We start from the raw sequence: 22,013 nt of genomic DNA, 5'->3' as shown, positions 1-22,013 counted from the left end.
AAAAGAGATTCAGCCCAAATCAGCGACAGCCCTGGAATGCAGAAGAAAGTGCTAGCCCTGAGTTGTGTGACCTGGGAGAAAGGCAGGAGAGAGCAGATCACATACCAGTTCTAGATGGCTCCTACCCCCCCCCCAGGATGCGCCAATTGCTCTGGCTTCCTCGAAGAGCTGTTTCAAGGTCTCCGAATGAGCTGATTTGAGGAGTTTTGTTTTGTTTTGTTCTTAACATTTACTTATTTTTGAGAGAGAAAGAGTGAGCACAAGCAGGGGAGGGGCAGAGAGAGGGGGAGACACAGAATCCGAAGCAGGCTCCAGGCCCTGAGCTGTCTGCACGGAGCCTGATCCAGAGCTTGGACCCATGAACCATGAGATCATGACCCGAGCCAAAGTCGGACACATAACCGACTGAGTCCAGGCGCCTGGAGCTGATTTAATTTTTGGCTGCTATTTCCTAACGGAGGTGAATAAGAGACCCCAGGCAATTGCCAACCTGGATAGCAGAAAGGGTCCGTAGGGCCCATTCCTCGATCCAGATGAAGCTATCGGAAACACTAAATGGCTGCATAGTTACAGTTAAACTTCACAAATTATTACAGAATTACTAGTTCTACCAGTCCTGACACTTCTAATAGCAGCTTAATGGTTGTTTATGAAACTCTCCCCGGTTATGGCTGCTTAGCATATCAAAAGGCTTGGGAAATACCCCCCAGATAACCTTGGGAAGAGAGACAGGCACAACCATAATGGGTGACTTTGCTGGGCTAAACGGAGATCGCCAGAGGAGAGCAAACTCCAGTGAAGGTGAAAGCCATCCTTTAAATAAACCACAGATTTAAAAAGTGCCAAAACACAGACATACAGAGGAGCCACCGTACACTATTCAACAACTCTCTTCTAAGTAATTTTAAATACTGAAACAGATGTTCTGCCCTTGGACTCCGTATTATGTAATTCCCACTGTGATGACAAGGAAAGTCTCGTATGTACATGTTACAAGATTATAAACACAAAACCCTGTGCACTGTACCCTCTGGACAAGTAAAGGGATTTTAACCCCTAATATTCACCAAGTTTGATTCTCCCCTTTGCTGTCTTTAGAATATAGCAGTTGAATAGACGGAGAGAAGATACCCCTCGGCTGCCAGTCATGGCTCCATTGAGATTTTACTGCCTCCCACTTTACAGATGAGGCACTGAAGGATCCAAAAGGCTTATGTAACATGCCATAATTACGGAGCTTAAAAGTGCCCAAAGCCAGGATTTAACCAGGGGGCATCAAACTCCAGATCCCATGGCTTGATCACTATGCAACACTTCCCTAATTTGATAGTCAACTAATTTGTTGACTACTGATTTGAAGTTTTAGCTATCTAATTTACTTTCCTGATTGGGACGGAGCAGAAATTGTGGAGGCACCACCAGGATCCGTCTCAGATGTTTTTACCATTTCTATGTTCCCCTCCCCCAGCTTCAATGCACCTTTACCTTTGAATTCATTTGCCACAAATTTGCAAGAAGTTTTGCAACAAACTCCCACAAATTTGGTGGTTTAGAACAGTATGTATTTACCTCCTTAACAGTTCTAGAAGTCAGAAGTCCAAAATAGGTCTCATGGGATTAAAATCAGTATTTTAAGCCTCTATTTCTTCCAGAGGCTCTAGAGGAGAACCCATTTCTTGCCTTTTCTGGTTTCTAGAGGCTTCCTTCATTCATTGGCTCATGGCCCCTCCATGTGTAAAGCCAGCGGTGGCATCATTCTGAACTCGGCATCTGCCGTCACATCTCTGACTCTCCCGCCTCCCTCTTTCAGTTATAAGAATCCTGGTGATGACATTGGGACCCCAGGATAATACAGGATAATCTCTCCATCTCAAGATCCTTATTTTAGTCATATCTGCAAAGTCTCTTTTGTTATCTAAGATAAAGTATTCACGGGTTCTGGGGATTAGGATGTGGAATTCTTTGGGGGTCATTATTCCACCCACCACACCTAATGGATGCAACAGTTTCTTTTCCAAGGACTTCCCTTCAGCTCCTGGAGCCACTTTGCCCCAGTGCACAGAGAGCTAGAAGTTCCTGTTGCTAACTGTCCTGGTTTGCCTCAGGCTGAGGGGTTCCGGAACATGAGACTTTTACTGCTAAAACCAAGATAGTCCTGGACCAACTAGAGGGGTTGGCTGCCCTACCCTAGAGCCAATGACTGATGGTGATACGTTGTGAAACCCAACTCACTTGCCTCAACAAAGACAAATTCTGAGGGCTGATTTATACTCCAGACTGCCCCTAGAAGATCAGGCTTAGGTTTCTGACTCTGCCTAAAATTACATCCTTGCCTCTCCCATCCCTGTCCTTCTTCCCCATTCCCTTAGTAAATTCTACTGGAAGCATTTCCTTAGCAAACCGCCTACACACCAATCTTCATCTCAAGACCCTCCATTGTGGTGACCCGCCTAAAAGGGGGGGAGGGGCACAGGAGAAGGAATAATAGCTTTGTTTCCATTTATTCAACAAACATTATTAAACTCCTATAATGTATCAGGTCCTACATTGGGGATGAAGAGTCACACAGAAGCCAAATCCAATCCTCAGGAGGCTCCCTTAAAAAAAACAAAGAGATAACTGAGTAGAACAATACAATGTGATAAGCATAGAGAGAGACATTCAAAGAAGATCACAGAAAAACAAACGAAGGGTGCAAACTACAAGGGAAGAGGTACAGGCAAGCATTGATCATCAAGGAAGCTTGGACTTTTTTTTTTTTTTTGAGGGAGAGTATGAGCAGGGGAGAAGGTCAGAGGGAAAGACAGGAGAGAAAATCTTAAGCAGGTTCCACACTCAGCACAGAGCCCAACATAGGGCTTCATCCTATGACCCTGAAATCATGACCTGAGCCCAAATCAAGAGTTGGGATACTCAATCAACTGAGCCACGAGGTACCCCAAGAAGCTTGGACTCCTTAAAAGCTACTCAAAACCGTTAAAGGTGACACACATTTCAACCAATTTTTGTAAGTCAGAGGGAAAATCTCTCTGAAGATAGGAGATGGAAACAGAGATGGAAAATAGGAAAGAAAAAAAAATCAGAGAATCATACATACCAGAGTTCCAACTCTTTCTGAATGATAGAAGTTACAGAAAGAGAACACAGAAAACAGGAAAAAATTTTCAATGAGATAAGGAAATCCTCAAAATTGAAAAATATATCACCAAAAAGTGAAAGGACCACCAATGACCTAGAATGACAAGTGAAAAGACTCAGTAAAAGTGTATCTGTAAAATTTCAGAACCTCAAGAACAAAGCAAAGACTCCAAAGCTTCCAGAAAAAATTTAGTTAGGTACATACAAAAGCCACATTGAAATCTCATAGACACGATTGGTCTATGGTCTATGCCTTCAAACATCTAACAAATAATTATTCTCAGCCTGGAATTCTATGCCCACAAACTGTCAATCATGTGTGAGTTTAAAATATATTTTAATGCATTCAGGAAACCTAAAACTTTTTATCTCCTGCCTTTTCTTAGAAAGCTACTGCTGACGTGTTCCAGAAAAAACAAGGAAGAAAATGAAGAGAAAGGAAAACATGGAGCCCAAGAAAGAAAGAACCCAAAGGAGGAATGACAGCTACATAGTAGGCTTAAAGAGTGACCATTTCAGGAGAAGTAAACTCGTAGAATAGTGTTTGGGGCTTTTTAAAATACACTTTTAACTACCTAAAAAATCATGTTAATACACTGATTCATCTGATGAAGCATTTGAGAAAAAAATTTAAGGATCAGGACACAGGTAATCAGTTGAAAAAGGAAACAATTATTAACACCAAGAAGAAATAAATAAAAAGGAAATATCATTATAGTGTCTTCCTGTACCCTGTCATAAACAGTATTTGCAGAAAGCTAATGATGAAGAATGCAAACTGACTATTGAATAAACCCAAAGTTTACAAACATATAAATAAATAGGTGTAGTTGGTGTCACAAGCTCAATGGTATCCAAAATTCATATATCAAAGCCCTAATCCCCAGTACTTCAGAATGTGACTATATTTGGAGATAGAATTTTAAATCCAATATGGTATGTCTTTATTTAAAAAAAAAGGACATTAAGACACAGATGGGTACAAAGGGAAGACCATTTGAAGACACCAGAAGAAAATGGGCGTCTACAAACCCAGAAGAGAGGCATCAGGAGGAACCAACCTTTACTGATGCCATGATCTTGGACTACCAGCCTCCAGAACTGTGAGGAAATAAATTTCTGTTGTTCAAGCCTCCCAGTCTGTGGTGCTTCGTTATGGTGGCCCTAGCAGATTAAGACAGATGGGAAACCTGTAAGTCAAATCTTCCTAAATTATAATAGAAAGTCATTGTGCAAAAATATCCAAAACTGATAAATCAAGAAGCTTAAAACATGAATATAAACATATTTTTTAAAGTACTTGCTAGCTTTTAATGGACCTCCTTCCATGTGGCTTCAAACTACCAAGACATAGACCCCCACACACCCTTAATCTTCTCAGCTCTTCTACTGAAGAATTTGGCCTTCGCGATGACAGGCTATTTGGGGAGCTTTTCCTTTCCCAAAATTTGGCAGTAGCCAGATCACAGCACATCAACGATGGGAGAGACTCCAGTCTCGGTTCTGGTACCATTTGCCCATGTCTGCTCACTGACCAGGGTCCACAGTTTATTGAGGTTGACAGTTGGGCAGAAGCTCTGCTTCCTCTTGAGGAGGTGATGCCTCGTTCCAACTTTTCCAAAGTAACCTGGGTGATATCTGCCGAAGTTGATCCTGTGGTGATGCATGCCACCAGCATTTCCCCAGCCCCCTGGGTGCTTCCGGTGCTGGCCCACGCAGCCATGGCTCACGTGGTCCTGAAGTTTCTGGGTCTTCCTCAGGCTGGATGGCATGTTGGAATTTTTTTTTTTTTTTTTTTTTAATTTTTATGTTTGAGAAAGAGCGCAAATGAGGGAGGGGCAGAGAGAGACAGTGACACAGAATCCGAAGCAGGCTCTGAACTGTTAGCACAGAGCGCAGGGCGGGGCTCGAACCCAGGAACCGCGAGATCATGACCTGAGCCTGACTGAGCCCCCCAGGAGGTTAGGCTTCCGACTTCCGCTCAGATTCTGTCTCTCTGAGCAACCCCCTTCTCGTGCTCGGTCGCTCTCTGTCTCTAAAACATAAATAAAAAATCTTTAAAAAAAAAAAAAAAACCCTAAAAGCTAAAGGAGGTTAAAGAGTTGCCTGGGAGGGCTGGGGGGCGGGGGGGGAGGGGCGGGGGGCGCCTGAATGGCCCAGTCGGTTGAGCACTGACTTGGGCTCAGGTCATGATCTGACAGCTCCTGGTTGGTTCAAGTCCTGCATCAGGCTCTGTGCTGCCAGCTCGGAGCCTGGAGCCTGCTTCAGATTCTGTGTCTCCCTCTCTCTCTGCCCCTCCCCTGCTCATGCTCTGTCTCTCTCTGTCTCTCAAAAATAAATAAATGTTTAAAAAAATAATTTAAAAAAAAGTTGCCTCAGAAGATTGAGGCAGGGTCCCACACTCCACCTTGAATCCTTAACGACAGATGTATTTCAGAATTCAGATATTTTCCTATCTTTAAAAGATAATATTCACTTACTATATCATAAGCACACAATTATGTGCACATAATTAGGGACAGCATCCCATGATTAACCCAATAATTCTGCAAAAGGATTTTAAGTTTAGGTCAGGTTTTGCCACCAGAATGAGCTTTGGTGCTAGGGTACCCCCCGAAACTCAATTTTCAAAGCTTTTTTTGATTAAAAAACACGCAAACCAGTGACTGTAATCTTGTGTTTGATATTTTTAACCATGTATAGCGCTTTGATAAAAATCAAAATCATTTTTGAAAAGGCTACTCTGGCAGAAGTGTGGAAGGAGATTTGGGGGAGTGGAATTATACCAGGGGCAAGAGGAGTCAGAGACTCACGAGAGAGCCCACGTGATAATGAAGCCCGGATGTAACGATGGCAAGTGAGGCAACAACGACGGGTAAAGAAAGGGAAAGAACGACGGATTTCAGAGATCTTGTGAACAAATCAAATGGGATGGGTAAGAGAGGAGGAATAATAATGGACAAAACTCCAACTCTTAACTTGGGAAGTTGTGCCGAGGTGCCAGCACTGAATGGAGAAGAAAGAAGGATAGGACATTTGGAGGACAAGGAGACAAATGTCCAAGATAGGACATTTGGAGGACAAGGTGAGGTGGGGCCTCTGAGACTTTCATTAGGAGATGTTTTGGAGGCATTGGAAGGCATCTGGGCTAATATATATTTGACATACCCCACGACAGAATTCCTAACGGGGCGGGGGTGGGGGGGAGGCCAGGAAGGGCAAAGTAGGGACAGGATTTAAGAACACAGCCCTCCTTCCTGCTTTGCTTTCTTTTCTCAATGAAGTCTTGACATGGTGAAGAAAACGACAAGTCAGTCCACCCAGTTCCCATGCCCCAAACCCCTGGAGGCAGCTCGCAGGGCCATAGACACTCCGAGGGTTCTCTCATAAAAAAAGGAAATCCCTCCTCAGAAAAGCCAATTCCAGGTTCAGTTAATGGCTGAAGTGATCATCGACAACTCCATTTGATAAGGGAAGCTGAAAATAATTCATCTTCTCCTATCTCCCCATATCAAAATTAGGGAAACAGAGACTACTTATCAAAAAGCGCCAGTTTTAAATTGTTTTTGAGGATGAGCTATTTCAAAACCAAAACTCATATGCTATTTAGGACATATCAGAGAATAAGAAAAGAAGGCAAACGTCTCCGTTCTTTTAAAGACACTGACATAGAGCCGATACCAGATCTTATCCATGATAATTGTTTTAAAAACCACTCCAGGGGCACCTGCGTGGCTCAGACAGTTAAGCATTCAATTCTTGATTTCAACTCAGGTCGTGATCTTGCGGTTTGTGAGTTCGAGCCCTGCATCAGGCTCGGTGCCGACAGCATGGAGCCTGCTTGGGATTCTCTCTCTCTCTCCCTCTTTCTGCCCCTCCCTTGCTCATGCTCGTTCTCTCTAAATAAATAAATAAATAAATAAATCTTAACATTTTTTTAAAAACACTCCAATATTTGTAAATATACATGAAATGTCTAAATATAGTAGCAATAGAATCTAAAGGTATTTTAAAATTAGTTCAGTGGCATTTATTCCAGGAAGGTAGGCACAGTTAAAAATTAGGAAATCTTAGTAATATATTTCTTCAATATATTTGATCCACAGTGAATGAAAGGGAGAGATCATGTGATGATCACGAGAGATTTCCAAAAAGCATAAGACCCCGATTTTTTTAGAAACTCAATAAAATTAATAGTATATACATATACAAAACTAACAGCTGATATTCTGCTTAATGGCAAAACATAAATATTCCAATTAAAGTTGCAAACAGTATACAGTCGACCTTTCAAACATCACAGGGGTTAGGAGTGCTCACACTCTATGCATTGAAAATTCACATATAACTTTAACCCCTCCAAAACTTAACGACTAATAGCTTACTGTTGACCAGAAGCCTTACCTATAACAAACGGTTGATTAACACATATTTTAAATATGTATCACATACTATATTCTTAAGGTAATCTAGAGAAAAGAAAATATGATTAAGAAAATCTTAGGGGTACCTGGGTGGCTCTCAGTTAAGCATCTGACTTTGGCTCAGGTCATGATCTCACAGTTCATGGGTTCCAGCCCTGCGTTGGGCTCTGTGCTGACAGCTCAGAGGCTGAAGCCTGCTAAGGATTCTGTGTGTGTCTCTCTCTGCCCCTCCCCTGCTTATTCCCTCTCTCTCTCTCAAAAGTAAATAAACATTTTTTTTTAAAAGAAAATCTCAGGATGCCTGGGTGGCTCAGTCAGTTAAGCATTCGACTTCGGCCCAGGTCATGATCTCGCAGTCTGTAGTTCGAGTCTTGCATCGGGCTCTGTGCTGACAGCTCAGAGCCTGGAGCCTTCTTCGGATTCTGTGTCTCCCTCTCTCTCTGCCCCTCCCCTGCTCTCACTCTGTCTCTCTCTCTCTCTCAAGATAAATATTTTTAAAAAAAAAAGAAAAGAAAAGAAAATCTTAAGAGAAAATACGTTTTTGGGACTGCACTGTATTTTTCAGAATAAATCTGTTCGTAAGTGGACATGTGTCATTCAAACTTCTGCTGTTCCAGAGTCAACCGTAAACATATTGATAATAAAATAACTTAGAAAACTAAAAAGTAAAATAAGTACATTGATATTCTAAATGACAGGGCAAGCTTCCCATATTTGCAGATATTGTCATGACATTCCTCAAAAACCCAAATAAAATCAACTGGAAAACTATCAGAAATAACCAGCAAATTCAATAAAGTGATCAGTTACAAAATAAATGCAGAATACCAGTAGGTTTCTTATACACCAAGAATAAAAATCTAATGCACTCAAAAAAATTAGTGCAGGGGCGCCTGGGTGGCTCAGTCGGTTAAGTGGCCGACTTCGGCTCAGGTCATGATCTCGCGGTCCGTGAGTTCAAGCCCCGCGTCAGGCTCTGTGCTGATAGCTCAGAACCTGGAGGCTGCTTCTGTTTCTGTGTCTCCCTCTCTCTCTGCCCCTTCTCCATTTGTGCTCTCTCTCTACCTTTCAAAACTGAATAAATGTTAAAAAAAAAAAAAAATTAGTGCAAAAACAGAGCTCACTCTCTCTTTGAGAAGGTCAGCTTTTAATAAGACCTACCTATAGCAGTTGAAATTTCAGAAAATGACTCCCATAAACTCACCATACTCTAGTACTGCCTGGAACGTCCTCATGTTTCCCCACTGATAATCACAACCGACTTTGAAGACCAATTCTCTAACAGGGAAGGCTAGAACCAGTGGATAAAGTGTAACAAAATAATTAAAACTCTCTAAACACACATACAAACAGATCCCACTCACATTAATAAAAGATTCATCTGAGTAAATCCAACAAACATGTACCTTGCCTGTAAGATTAAAACCATAAAATTATACTAAAGGATCGAAAAGAACACAGGAACTTATGGAGAGGAATGCCATGTTCTTGTATAGAAAGATTAAAAGTGTAACGAAGTCACTTCTTCCTCAATCTATAAATTAAGCCACTGTCAATCAAAATTTCTGGATAAATTTTCAAGTTTGAAATGTATAAGAATAGTCAAAATATTCAAAAAAGAAGGATATTAAGGGGAACTCATTTTATCATATTAAATGTGCTATAAATCTATAGCACATCTATAGTTATTAAATATTGAAAAATGAATACCCTGACCAACGGAACAATATAGAAGGCATTTGTTTAAAGGGTGGACTTTCAAATCAATGAAGAAAATAAATGCATGAACTGCTTTTCTCACATAAAAACAAAATATTTTGGGGCGCCTGGGTGGCGCAGTCGGTTAAGCGTCCGACTTCAGCCAGGTCACGATCTCACGGTCTGTGAGTTCGAGCCCCGCGTCAGGCTCTGGGCTGATGGCTCAGAGCCTGGAGCCTGTTTCCGATTCTGTGTCTCCCTCTCTCTCTGTCCCTCCCCCGTTCATGCTCTGTCTCTCTCTGTCCCAAAAAATAAAAAAATAAAAAAATAAAAAAAAAAAAAAAAAAAAAAAAAAAAAATATTTTTCCTAAGTCCACTTCCTCATAAATCACTTTCAGATGAAGCCACAACTCAGAGTCTGCACTGGTCAGAACCCAGTGTAATCTGCATTGCTTTATTTAATTCTCAAATACAAACCTATGAGATAGATGTCATTCTGTTTTACAAATAAAGAAAATGAAAGTTGAGAAATATGCCCAAGTTTAAGGGGTAGATCTGAGAATAAAAACCAGGTCAGAGAGGCTCCAAAGCTAATTCCCTCAGCCCCTTTAGTGAATCATTCCTTTCCTAGTCTCTCATTGGGCTCAAGGTAGAAGCCAAGTATACCCTTTCTGAAGGTGCATTCCAGTGAGTCACATCTGTAATCATGGAATGTCATGGACAAAGGCAGATCTTTGTTTAAACAATGCCCCAAGATTCACAAGATAACTGCAGATAAAAATATCCAAAAGTATACAGGTTCGGCTACCTAAAAAAACCCTACAACCGTCCACTTACATCAATAGACAAATCATCTAAACAGAAAATCAACAAGGAAACAGTGGCCTTGAATGACACACTGGATCAGATGGACCTAACAGATAAATTCAGAGCATTCCATCCTGAAACAGCAGAATACACATTAGTTTCAAGTGCACATGGAATATTCTCCAGAATATGTCACATGTTAGGCCACAAAACATGCCTCAACAAATACAAGAAGATTGAAGTTATACATGCACCTTTTCTGACCATAACGCTATGAAACTAGAAGTCAACCACAAGAAAAATTTTAGAAAGACCACAAATACATGGAGGTTAAATAATATACCACTAAACAATGAATGGGTCAACCAGGAAATCAAAGAAGAAATTTAAAAATACATGGAAACAAATGAAAATGAAAACACAATCGTCCTTTGTGATATAGCAAAAAAAACCCCAAACAAACAAACAACAACAACAACAAAAAAAAAAAAACCTTTAAGAACAAAAGCAGTCCTGAGAGTAAGTGTATAGTAATACAGGCCTACCTCAAGAAGCAAGAAAAATCTCAAATAAACAATCTAACCTTACACCTAAGAGCTAGAAAAAGAAAAGCAAAAATAGCCTAAAGCCAGCAGAAGGAAAGAAATAATAAAGATTAGAGCAGAAATAAATGTTATAGAAACTAAAAACAAAACAAAACAAAACAAAAACAAAAAGCAAACAAACAAAAAATCTAATAGAACAGACTGATGAAACCAGGAGCTGGTTCTTTGAAAAAATTAATAAACTTGATAAACTTCTAGCCAGATTTATCAGAAGGAAAAGATAATTGATAAAGTTCTAGCCACACTTATCAAAAAGAGAGAGAGAGAGAAAGGACCTAACAAAATCACAAAGGAGAGAAGAGAAATAACAACTAACACCACAGAAATATAATTATAAGAGAATGTTATGAAAAACTATATGTCAACAAATTGGACAACCTGGAAGAAATAGATAAATTCCTAGAAACATTTAATTACCAAAACCAAAACAGGAAGAAATAGAAAACTTGAACAGACCCATAACCAGCAAAAACAATGAGGCAGTTATCAAAAACTCCCAACAAAAGTCTGGGACCAGATGGCTTCACAGGGGAATTCTACCAAACATTTAAAGAAGAGTGAATAGCTATTTTTTATCAAAAAAATTATTATTTACAAAAAAATAGGGTGCCTGGGTGGCTCAGTCAGTCGAGTGTCCAACTTCAGCTCAGGTCATGATCTCACAGTTCATGAGTTCAAGTCCCATGAGTTCAAGTCCCAGCTCGGAGCTTGGAGCCTGCTTCAGATTCTGTGTCTCCCTCTCTCTCTGCCCTCCCCCACTTGCACTCTGTCTCTCTCTCTCTCTCTCTCTCAGAAATAAACATTTAAAAATAAATAAATAAAAATAAATAAAAAAGAAAAATGAATAAAAAGAAAAAAGAAAAAAAAAACTTCCAAATTCATTCTATGAGACCAGCCTCACCCTGATACCAAAACCAGATAAAGACACCATTTAAAAAGAGGACTACAGGCCAGTATCTCTGATGTGAAAACCTCAACAAAATACTAGCAAACCGAATCCAACAATACATTAGAATAATCATTCACCACAATCAAGTGGAATTAATTCCTGGGTTGCAAGTGTGGTTCAATATTCACAAATCAATCAATGTGATATATCACAATAATAAAAGAAAGGCTAAGAACCATACGACCATTTCAACAGATGCAGAAAAAGCATTTGACAAAATACACATCCATTCATAATAAAAACCCTCAAAGTAGGTTGAGAGGGAATATACCTCAACATAACAAAGGCTATATATGAAAAACCCACAGCTGATATCCTAAAAGGGGGAAAAACTGAGAGTTTTTCCTTCACAGGGACAAGACAGGCATGTCCATTCTCACAATTGCTATTTAACGTAGTACTGGAAGTCCTAGCCACAACATCAAAAAACAAAAAACTAAAAGGCATCCAAAATGGGAAGGAAGAAGTAAAACTTTCACTATTTATGGGTGACATGATACTACATATAGAAAATCCAAAAAACTGCTAGAACTGATAAACAAATTCAGTAAAGTCCCAGAATACAAAATCAAGGCACAGAAATTTATTGCATTCCTATACACCAATAATGAAGCAACAGGGAGAGAAATTAAGGAAGAAATCCCATTTACAATTGCACCAAAAACCGTAAGATACCCAGGAATAAACCTAACCAACGAGATGAAAGACCTGTACTCTGAAAACAATAAAACACTGAAGAAAGAAATTGAAAATGACACAAATAAATGGAAAGACATTCCATGATCATGGACTGGAAAGGCAAATATTGTTGATATGTGATTACTACCCAAAGCAATCTACACATTTTTTTTTAATTTTTTTTCTTAACGTTTATTTATTTTTGAGACAGAGAGAGACAGAGCATGAACGGGGGAGGGGCAGAGAGAGAGGGAGACACAGAACTGGAAGCAGGCTCCAGGCTCTGAGCCATCAGCCCAGAGCCCGACGCGGGGCTCGAACTCACGGACCGTGAGATCGTGACCTGAGCCAAAGTCGGACGCTCAACCGACTGAGCCACCCAGGCACCCCGCAATCTACACATTTAATGCAATCCCTGTCAAAATACCAACAGTATTTTTCACAGAGCTAAAACAAACTCCTAAAATTTGTATGGAACCACAAAAGACCTCAGATGGCCAAAACAATCTTAAAAAAGAAAAGCAAGCAAAGGAAACAATCAACAGAACTAAAAGGCAACCAATGGAATGGGAAAAGATATTTGCAGATGACATATCAAACAAAGGGTTAGTATTCAAAATCTATAAAGAACTCACCAAACCCCACACCCAAAAAACAAATACTCCAGTGAAGAAATGGGCAGAAGACATGAATAGACACTTCTCTAAAGAAGACATCCGGATGGCCAACAGGCACATGAAAAGATGCTCAACATCGCTCCTCATCAGGGAAATACAAATCAAAACCACACTGAGATACCACCTCATGCCAGTCAGAGTGGCTAAAATGAACAAATCAGGAGACTATAGATGCTGGCGAGGATGTGGAGAAATGGGAACCCTCTTGCACTGTTGGTGGGAATGCAAACTGGTGCAGCCACTCTGGAAAACAGTGTGGAGTTTCCTCCAAAAATTAAAAATAGATCTACCCTATGACCCAGCAATAGCACTGCTAGGAATTTACCCAAGGGATACAGGAGTGCTGATGCATAGGGGCACTTGTACCCCAATGTTTATAGCAGCACTTTCAACAATAGCCAAATTATGGAAAGAGCCTAAATGTCCATCAGTTGATGAATGGATAAAGAAGATGTGGTTTGTATATAAAAATGGAATACTACTTGGCAATGAGAAAGAATGAAATCTGGCCATTTGTAGCAACGTGGATGGACCTGGAGAGTGTTACGCTAAGTGAAATAAGTCACACAGAGAAAGACAGATACCATATGTTTTCACTCTTATGTGGATCCTGAGAAACTTAACAGAAGACCATGGGGGAGGGAAAGGGGGAAAAAAAGTTACAGAGAGGGAAGGAGGCAAACCATAAGAGACTCTTAAAAACAGAATAAACTGAGGGTTGATAGGGGGTGGGAGGGAGGGGAAAGTGGGTGATGAGCACTGAGGAGGGCACTTGTTAGGATGAGCACTGGGTGTTGTAGGGAAACCAATTTGACAATAAATTTTCATATCAAAAAAAAAAAAAAAAAAGCAAGCCTGCAGGCATCACATTCCCGGGCTCCAAGTTATATAACAAACTGTAATAATCAAAACAGTATGGTACTGGCACAAAAATAAGACACATAGATCAATAGAACAGAATACAGAGCCAAGAAATGAACCCACAATTATATGGTTGATTAATCATCAACAGAGCAGGAAAGAATATCCAACAGGAAAAAGACTGTCTCTTCAACAAATGGTATTGAGAAAAATGGACAGCAACATGCAAAAGAAAGAAATTGGGTCACTTACACCATATACAAAAATAAATTCAAAATGGATTAAAGACCTAAATGTGAGACCTGAAGCCATAAAACTCCTAGAAGAGAACTCAGAGGGCAATTTCTTTGACATTGGCTGTATCAGCTCCTTTCTAAATATGTATTCTGTGGCAAGGGAAACAAAAACAAAAATTAACTATTGGGACTACATCAAAATAAAAAAGTTTCTGCACAGTGAAGTAAATAATCAACAAAACTAAAAGGCAACCTAGAAAATGGGAGCAGATGTTTGCAAATGACATATGCGATAAAAGGTTAATATCCAAAATATGTAAAGAACTTATACAACTCAACACCCCCAAAACAAATACTCCAATTTAAAAATGGGCAGAAGACATTTTTCCAAAGAATGGACACATGAAAAAATGCTCAACATCACTTATCATCAGGGAAATGCAAATCCAAACCATAATGAGGTATCACCTCACACCTCTCAGAATGGCTAAAATCAAGAACATAAGAAACAACAGGTGTTAGGAAGGGTGTGGAGAAAGAGGAACCCTCGTGCACTGTTGGTGGGAATGCAAACCGGTGCAGCCACTCTGGAAAACGGTATGGAAGTTTCTCAAAAAGTTAAAAATAGAGCTACCATACAATCCAGAAGTCACGCTAGTAGTTACTTACCCAAAGAAATCAAAAATACTAATTCAAAGGGAGACATGTACTCCAATGTTTATAGTAGCATTATCTTCAAGAGTCAAATTATGGAAGCTGCCCAAGTGTCCATCAATGGATGGACATATAAAGATGTCGTATATACAATGGGATATTACTTGGCCATAAAAAGGAATGGAATCTCACCATTGGCAATGACAGGGATGGAACTGGAGAGTATTATGCTAAACAATAGAAGTCAGTCAGAGAAAGGTAAAGACCATACAATTTGGCTCATGTGAGGAATTTAAGAAACAAAACAAAGAAGCAAAGGGCGAAAAAAGTGAGAGCAAGAAACAAACTCTTACCTATAGAGAACAAACTGATGGTCACCAAAGAGGAGGGCCCGGAGGGATGAATGAAATAGGGGTTGGCGACTAAGGAGTGCACTTGTGATGAGTGCCGGACATTGTATGCAAGGGTTGAATCACCACATTGCACACTTGAAACCAATATAACGCTGTATATTAATTAGCTAGAACTTAAATAAAAACCTTTTTAAAAAAACCCTACAACTAATAAAAAAAATTCCCGTGATATCATACAGTTTATTAAAAGCACCAGTTTTAAAATTCTCTAACCATACATTCTGTACGAGAGAATGTTAGGTAAGTTATTCAACTGAGAGTCATTCAAACTGCCCTCTCTGCCTACCCTCTCACCCAATAGCATCATTAAACAAAGGACAAGTCCAGAGTTCTGGACTCCACCCAATAGCCCCAGTAGATTAATCACCTCCCATGAAATCTTTAATGATTATACCACTAGGCCTTTCTATATAACTCACCTCTGACAGTGCACTTGTCACACTAGGTACTAAGGGTCTTTCTCATTGTCTGCTAAGGGGGTCTCTGGAAACAGAAACTCAAGGTGTGTGGCCCTTGGTGGGTATTTAATGTTTGTTGAATGAATCGGTGAGTGGATGATGAATGAATGCTGACAGACAAATGATTAAGGCGTTACTTTTCAGACTAGACCAAAACAGGAACCAAAGCCCAGAGAGCACACTTGTGGGCTAACTATGGTGTGGCCACTTGCCTAAGGCACTTTTCCATTTATAGAGGAGACTGGGGAGCTTTCCTGTCACATACATCTATTATCATAACATTGTTCCAGATGTATTTTTACATGTCTGTTTTTCACATGTCAACCTTCGGCTCCTTCTCAGAAGGGATTAAGGCTCTGTGCACATTTGTATCACTGACAGCTGGATCGAAGTCTAGAGCAAAGTAGGAGCTCACCATTTGCTGCTCCATGCATGAATTGATGATTGACTTTTGTTCTCTTATTCTACCAGAAATCCAAACACGAAAGCCAAGTGGACAGTCTTCTGCAAGAGCAATGATCAGGGACCCATGCATTTTCTGCAGTTGACTTGGCCTGAGGTTCCCTCCCATCTCCCCTCTGGGAGGCCTAGGGCCATGAAATAGTGGCTTCTGAGCATTGAGGGAGAATCTCGGTTAGACTGACAAGTGGGACAGCCATGGTGGAGCTGGCCCAGGTAGGATACTCTGAATGTACTTCATGTCCCATTGGCCATTCACGGTTGCAGCCAACAAAGAACATAATGTTGTGCTGAGAGGAAAAATAAATTGAAGAGAAACAAGACTTAAGTTTGCAGCTTAGCTGAAAGCCAAGAATACTTTGTTCTTGAACAGGAAGCTGGAGGAATGGGCATGACCCCAGCCTTCCAAAGCTTCAGATGCCATATCAAAGTGACCATCTACAGAGTTCCCCATTCCAAGCTCTGCTGTCGGTCAGAAGAAGCCAGAGAGTACAACCAGAAGATGGGAGAGAATTGTTCTTGAGCCTTTCAGAGAAATTTAACATTATAATTATAGTGTTACTAATATTTAATCTTGAGGTTTAAAATTGTCCTAGGCCATTATTAGTCCTTCGAGAAACACAGACCTTCCTCTGCTAATAATAACCTAAGACATTTGTGGAATTAATTTGTAGTTGTGTTCTGTTCATATTTTATCTGCATAAAATTCCCCAAGAAAGTCATTAGCCAGGATTTTTTTTGTTATAGCAAAAGAGGTCTTATATTAAAAACAAAAAAGTCAGATAAAAGCTACTCCCTAGACCTTTCTCAATACCTAGGAAGCAGGTAACAGCTTAGGATAGTCTCAAAAGACCCCTGCTTATAAATCCCTTATATCAAATACAAAGCCCTTAGAGTAGATCTAAAGCTCCCAACTACCCCAACGTTCTCTCACTTTGTCTACTACTACTATTGGAATTAAAAGGAATCTATGCCCAAATCAATGTAAACATGACTTGAGACATAAAACTCTATTCTTTATGTATATAGACACATACACCACACACACACACACACACACGCACACACACACATACACAATTTTCCTAGCATCTTAGTAATGTTATCAGTTTATTCTAAAGAGTTTTTTCCCTTTAACTCTAGTGACACAAGTAAAAGTCTATCTGTCTGATATTAATATAGCTAAAATTCCAGCTTCTTTGTGGTTTCTGTTTGTATGCTATACCTTTTCTCATCCTTTTCTTTTCAATCTGTTTGCATCTTTGAATCTAAAATGTGTCTCCTGTAGACAGAACATCGTTGGATTTTGTTTCTTTTTTCAATCTGGAAATCTCTGACTTTCGATTGGATTTTTAATCCATATATATTTAATGTTATTACTGATATAGTTGGATTTACAACCGCCATCTATTTGCTTTCCATACATCTTCAGTCTTTTTTGTTCCTCTATTTCTTTTACTTTCCTTTTTGTCTGTTTTTTGATTGTTGAAGTATAACTGACATACAGTGTTACATTAGTTTCAGGCATATAACATACTGACTTGACAATTCTGTACATTACTCCGTACTCACCATAAGTGTAGTCATCATCCGTCACCACACAGAGCTATTACAATATTATTGACTATGTTCTCTATGCTGTACTTTTCATCCCCATGATTGATTTATTTGACAACTGGAAGCTTGTACCTCTTAATCCCCCTCATCTAATTTTGCACATCCCCCCATCCATCTCCTCTCTGGCAACCACCAGCTTGTTCTCTGTACTTAAGACTCTGGTTTTTGGTGTGTTTTCTAGATTCTACATACACGTAGAATGATGTGGTATTTGTCTTTCTCTGTCGGACCTATTTCACTTAGCCCAATACCCTCTAGATCTGCCCGTGTTGTCACAAATGTCGAGATCTCATTCTTATGACTGAGCAATCAGTACGTTCCATTGTATCTATATACCACTTCCTTATCCATTAACCAGTGGACATTTGGGTCGCTTTCATATAGTGGCTATTGTACATAATGCTGCAATAAACATTGGGGCGCATGTATCTTTTCAAATTTGCGGCTCTGTTTTCTTTGGGTACATACCCAGTAGTGGAGTTACTGGAAAGCTTTTCTCTTCTAATATCAACTAATACTGGATTGTTTAACCTTTTTTTCTTTTCTTTTTAATTTTTTTTAACATTTATTTATTATTGAGAAAAGGAGAGACACAGAGCATGAGCATGGAAGGGGCAGAGAGAGAGAGGGACACAGAGAATCCGAAGCAGGCTCCAGGCTCCGAGCTGTCCGCACAGAGCCCGACGCGGGGCTCGAACCCATGAACCGCGAGATCGTGACCTGAGCCGAAGTTGGTCCCTCAACCGACTGAGCCACCCAGGAACCCCCCCTTTAACCTTTTTTTCTAGGCATTTTCCAATTCACTTATCAGCTTGCATTTCCCCTAAATCAATGACAAGTTCTCTTGAAACCTGTAACTACAAAACCTGACCCTGAAGAATATTTCAAATCATTCACTGTAGCCACCAATGTAAAGGGAGAGGCAAGATCACCAAATATTTCATCAGGATTTCTCTTCAATGCTTTGGAAACATGCAGAACATTTATTCAACAGTCCATAAACACCATGGGTCCTCTCCCACATCTATGCTCCAGAGCATGAGGCATCACCATAAATGAAATCCTGCTCTTCATTTCTTGCCTGATATAATATTCTTTTCCTTTTCTGCTAGTACTTGTACTCACTGCACCCCAATTCTGGGTCTATCTCTGCTCCTTGAGGTATAAAAAATGAGTAAGATTCAGTGCTTGCTCTTTGGAAGTCAAAAAGGAGATAGAGACGCACAAAAAGCTGCACTATGAAAAGAACAATAAATACCATCATTAAGTATTTACCACATGCTGGCTGGCCATTGAACTGTAAACAGGCCTCCTGCAGCCTTTTGCCACAGTCCTATGATGTAGACCCTGTGATGATTCCCATCTTTTTTTTTTTTTTTAATTTTTTTTTTAACGTTTATTTATTTTTGGGACACAGAGAGACAGAGCATGAATGGGGGAGGGGCAGAGAGAGAGGGAGACACAGAATCGGAAGCAGGCTCCAGGCTCTGAGCCATCAGCCCAGAGCCTGACGCGGGGCTCGAACTCACGGACCGCGAGATCGTGACCTGAGCTGAAGTCAGACGCTTAACCGACGGAGCCACCCAGGCGCCCCGATGATTCCCATCTTATAGACGAGGAGACCAAAGCTTGGAGAGACCAGGTTCTATAACTAGGTGGTAGAAAGATCATGTTACAGCAAGGAGGGAAGGGTCAGCTCAGCCTGGGAAATGCAGGAAAGACTTCAAGAGCGTTAAGTTTTGGTTGAGCCTTAAAGACTGAGGAGACTTCAGGCTCATGTACATTTGCCTTGCTGGGAATTTAAAACAGACGAGGTTGTAGGTCGAATTTCTAAAAGGGCTTTTAGAGTCACTAACTGGAACTTCTTTTTGGTGTTTTCCCATTAGCTCTGACAAAGCCACAACATCACTAAAAAACTCAATGATCTGAAATAAGGTATACATGGAAGATCATCTTCTAACGTCTGTCCACCCCACTTGATCTTCCCCTCTTCCTAAAATGTTACAATTAGAGATTCATTCCTTTGGGTAAGGTATCTTGTCTGCTCTCTGGAAGTTCCCTATTAAATGCTCAGATGAGACACGTGCTAGTTACTACCCATTAACACTCTAGCATGAATCCACGTATCCACTCAATGATAGCCCTGGAGTTTGACCACCAGTCACTACCTCGGTGACCCTGGGCAACGTCCTGAACCATAAATTGGGGATGATAATCATAGCAGCTACCCGATAGGATTGTTGCCAGGATAAAAGATAATTCACGCAGAGTACTTAGTACAATGCCTAATATTTTGTAAGCACTTAGTAAATGTCAGTAATCTTATAATTAAGAAGACCGGAAGAAAAGGGAGATTAGAGGGGAAGTTTCTGGGTAAGGGAAGGCCAATGAGGGCAGATCGGGGGGAGAATGTTTCTCTGGAGCTGAGGGTCAGACACACAGACATGGGAGACAAGAAGGCAGAGGCTGGGTAAGTGGAGACAGCAGGTTACCATCCCTGGTGTGGTATTAGTTAAGGCTCCCGTGGTTTCATGTTAATAACCCCAACCCTAACCCTAACCCTAACCCTAACCCTAACCCTAACCGTATCAGTCTCATTCATCACTGTATCCCCAGCACCCAGTGCCTACTAGGTGTTCCATAGAGTTTGTTCAGTGACTTAAGGAATGAATGAGGGACTGCCTTTTGTATTTCAAAATATATACCATATCCATAGAACACATTCCAAAATGTTCGTTGGTGGTCATATTGGCTTCACAAGATGGCAGATGACTTTTTGCCTTTGTACATCTTTGTTTTTGTTTTTGTTTGTTTGTTTGTTTTCAAATTTTCTGCACTGGTCTTTAGTTTTATCATTTGGAGGGCAAGAGTTTTCTGGATGACTAAGGTTAGTCTGTTCTCATGTTGCCCTCATAAAAGAGGGAATTTTCTGAAACAGAGCCTCTCAATTCTAATGTACTCACAAATTGCCTGGGAATCTGGCTAAAGCGCAGATGCAAATTCAGCAGGTCGGGGGCAGCACCTGAGTGTCTGGGTTTCCAACAAGCTCCCAGGAAGTGCTGACAGTGCTGGCCTGGGCACCACACTGTGAGAAGCCAGGTTACAGTCTAACGTAACATAAACCCAGGCCAAACACACGTACAAAGAAAACAAAAAGCAGGAGGAGAAGATGTGCCAATGGACAGAGGACACCTCATCCGGAAGCCAACATGACTTCAGGACGTTTCTCTCTCTTAGATTATGGGTTCTTGAGGATTCTGTTTTGTTGGCTTGGTCTATTTGGAGGCTGCGCCGTTCCAAAGAAGAGATTCGAGTCTGTGAAAGCCCCGGGGATGCTCGTATTTTCTGAGCAAAAAGAAGGGCTCATTTTTTTACTCTGTCTTCCATTAAACACTGCCACTGCGGCTGTCAGTCGCATTCGCTTTAGATTAATGTCTCCTAAATTAATTTTGTGTTCAATAAACCTCCATAAATGTTTGTTCAGCAGACCAAATTGGACCCTTCGATGTAACTAAGGGTGCAAGTACAGCCACACAGCTCCCGTCCCCAGTCACACACTGTCGGCCCTGCCTTCATTAGTCACTGTCAATGCTGGGGTTCACCGGTCCCTGCTAAGCTCCTCCATGTAATCAAATGTTGCTTCTATTGAAATATAATCCTCCCAGAATATAGAGGGGCATTTTCTAAATTGGCTGGAGAGGATTACAAAGCACTGGAGAAGAAAATAAGTACGAGTGGAAGCAATCCTTAATTTAAGATTCTTTGACAGCAGCAAATCTTCGCTTTCTTTTTTTAACCCTCATTTTCTCAGAGAATTTTTAAAACACTCCCCTGCTGCCCACCTTGTCCCATTCGGTTCCCATAGTCTAGACCAGCCCTGCTAAATCCTGATACTACAGACTTTGGAGTTGGTCCAGACGCCTCATTTTACAGATTGGGAACCTGAAGGCCAGGGAGGCTGGACAACTTGCCCACAGCCCTCCAAGGCTGCCCCAGACACCAGGGCTCTGCCGTGACCTCAAGCTGTGTTGCTTCATTGTTTTGAGAGCTTGGGAGCGAGCGGACAAACCAGGTTGGTTGCTATCTTCCTATCAGGGTTAAGTCCTGGCAAACGGCTTCAAAAGTCAAGTGGTGTTTTTTTTTTTTTTTTTTTTTTAATTTATTTTTGGGACAGAGAGACACAGAGCATGAACGGGGGAGGGGCAGAGAGAGAGGGAGACACAGAATTGGAAACAGGCTCCAGGCTCCGAGCTGTCAGCACAGAGCCCGATGCGGGGCTCGAACTCACAGACGCGAGATCGTGACCTGGCTGAAGTCGGCCGCCCAACCGACTGCGCCA

The 22,013-nt window shown here is 40.8% G+C and overlaps 1 long non-coding RNA gene and 1 pseudogene across 2 annotated transcripts in view; both read right to left on the bottom strand.

Moving 5' to 3' along the window:
- Positions 1-22,013, bottom strand: part of LOC131511647 (uncharacterized) — a 193,637-nt gene that overhangs the window by 119,606 nt on the left and 52,018 nt on the right. The window lies entirely within an intron of this gene.
- On the bottom strand, positions 4,311-5,122 carry LOC131511646 (large ribosomal subunit protein uL15-like; annotated as a pseudogene).

Source organism: Neofelis nebulosa, chromosome 5 (genome assembly GCF_028018385.1).
Source record: "Neofelis nebulosa isolate mNeoNeb1 chromosome 5, mNeoNeb1.pri, whole genome shotgun sequence".
Lineage (NCBI taxonomy): Eukaryota > Metazoa > Chordata > Mammalia > Carnivora > Felidae > Neofelis > Neofelis nebulosa.
Note: the sequence above shows the minus strand (reverse complement) of the source record. Positions and strands in the feature narration are given on the sequence as shown.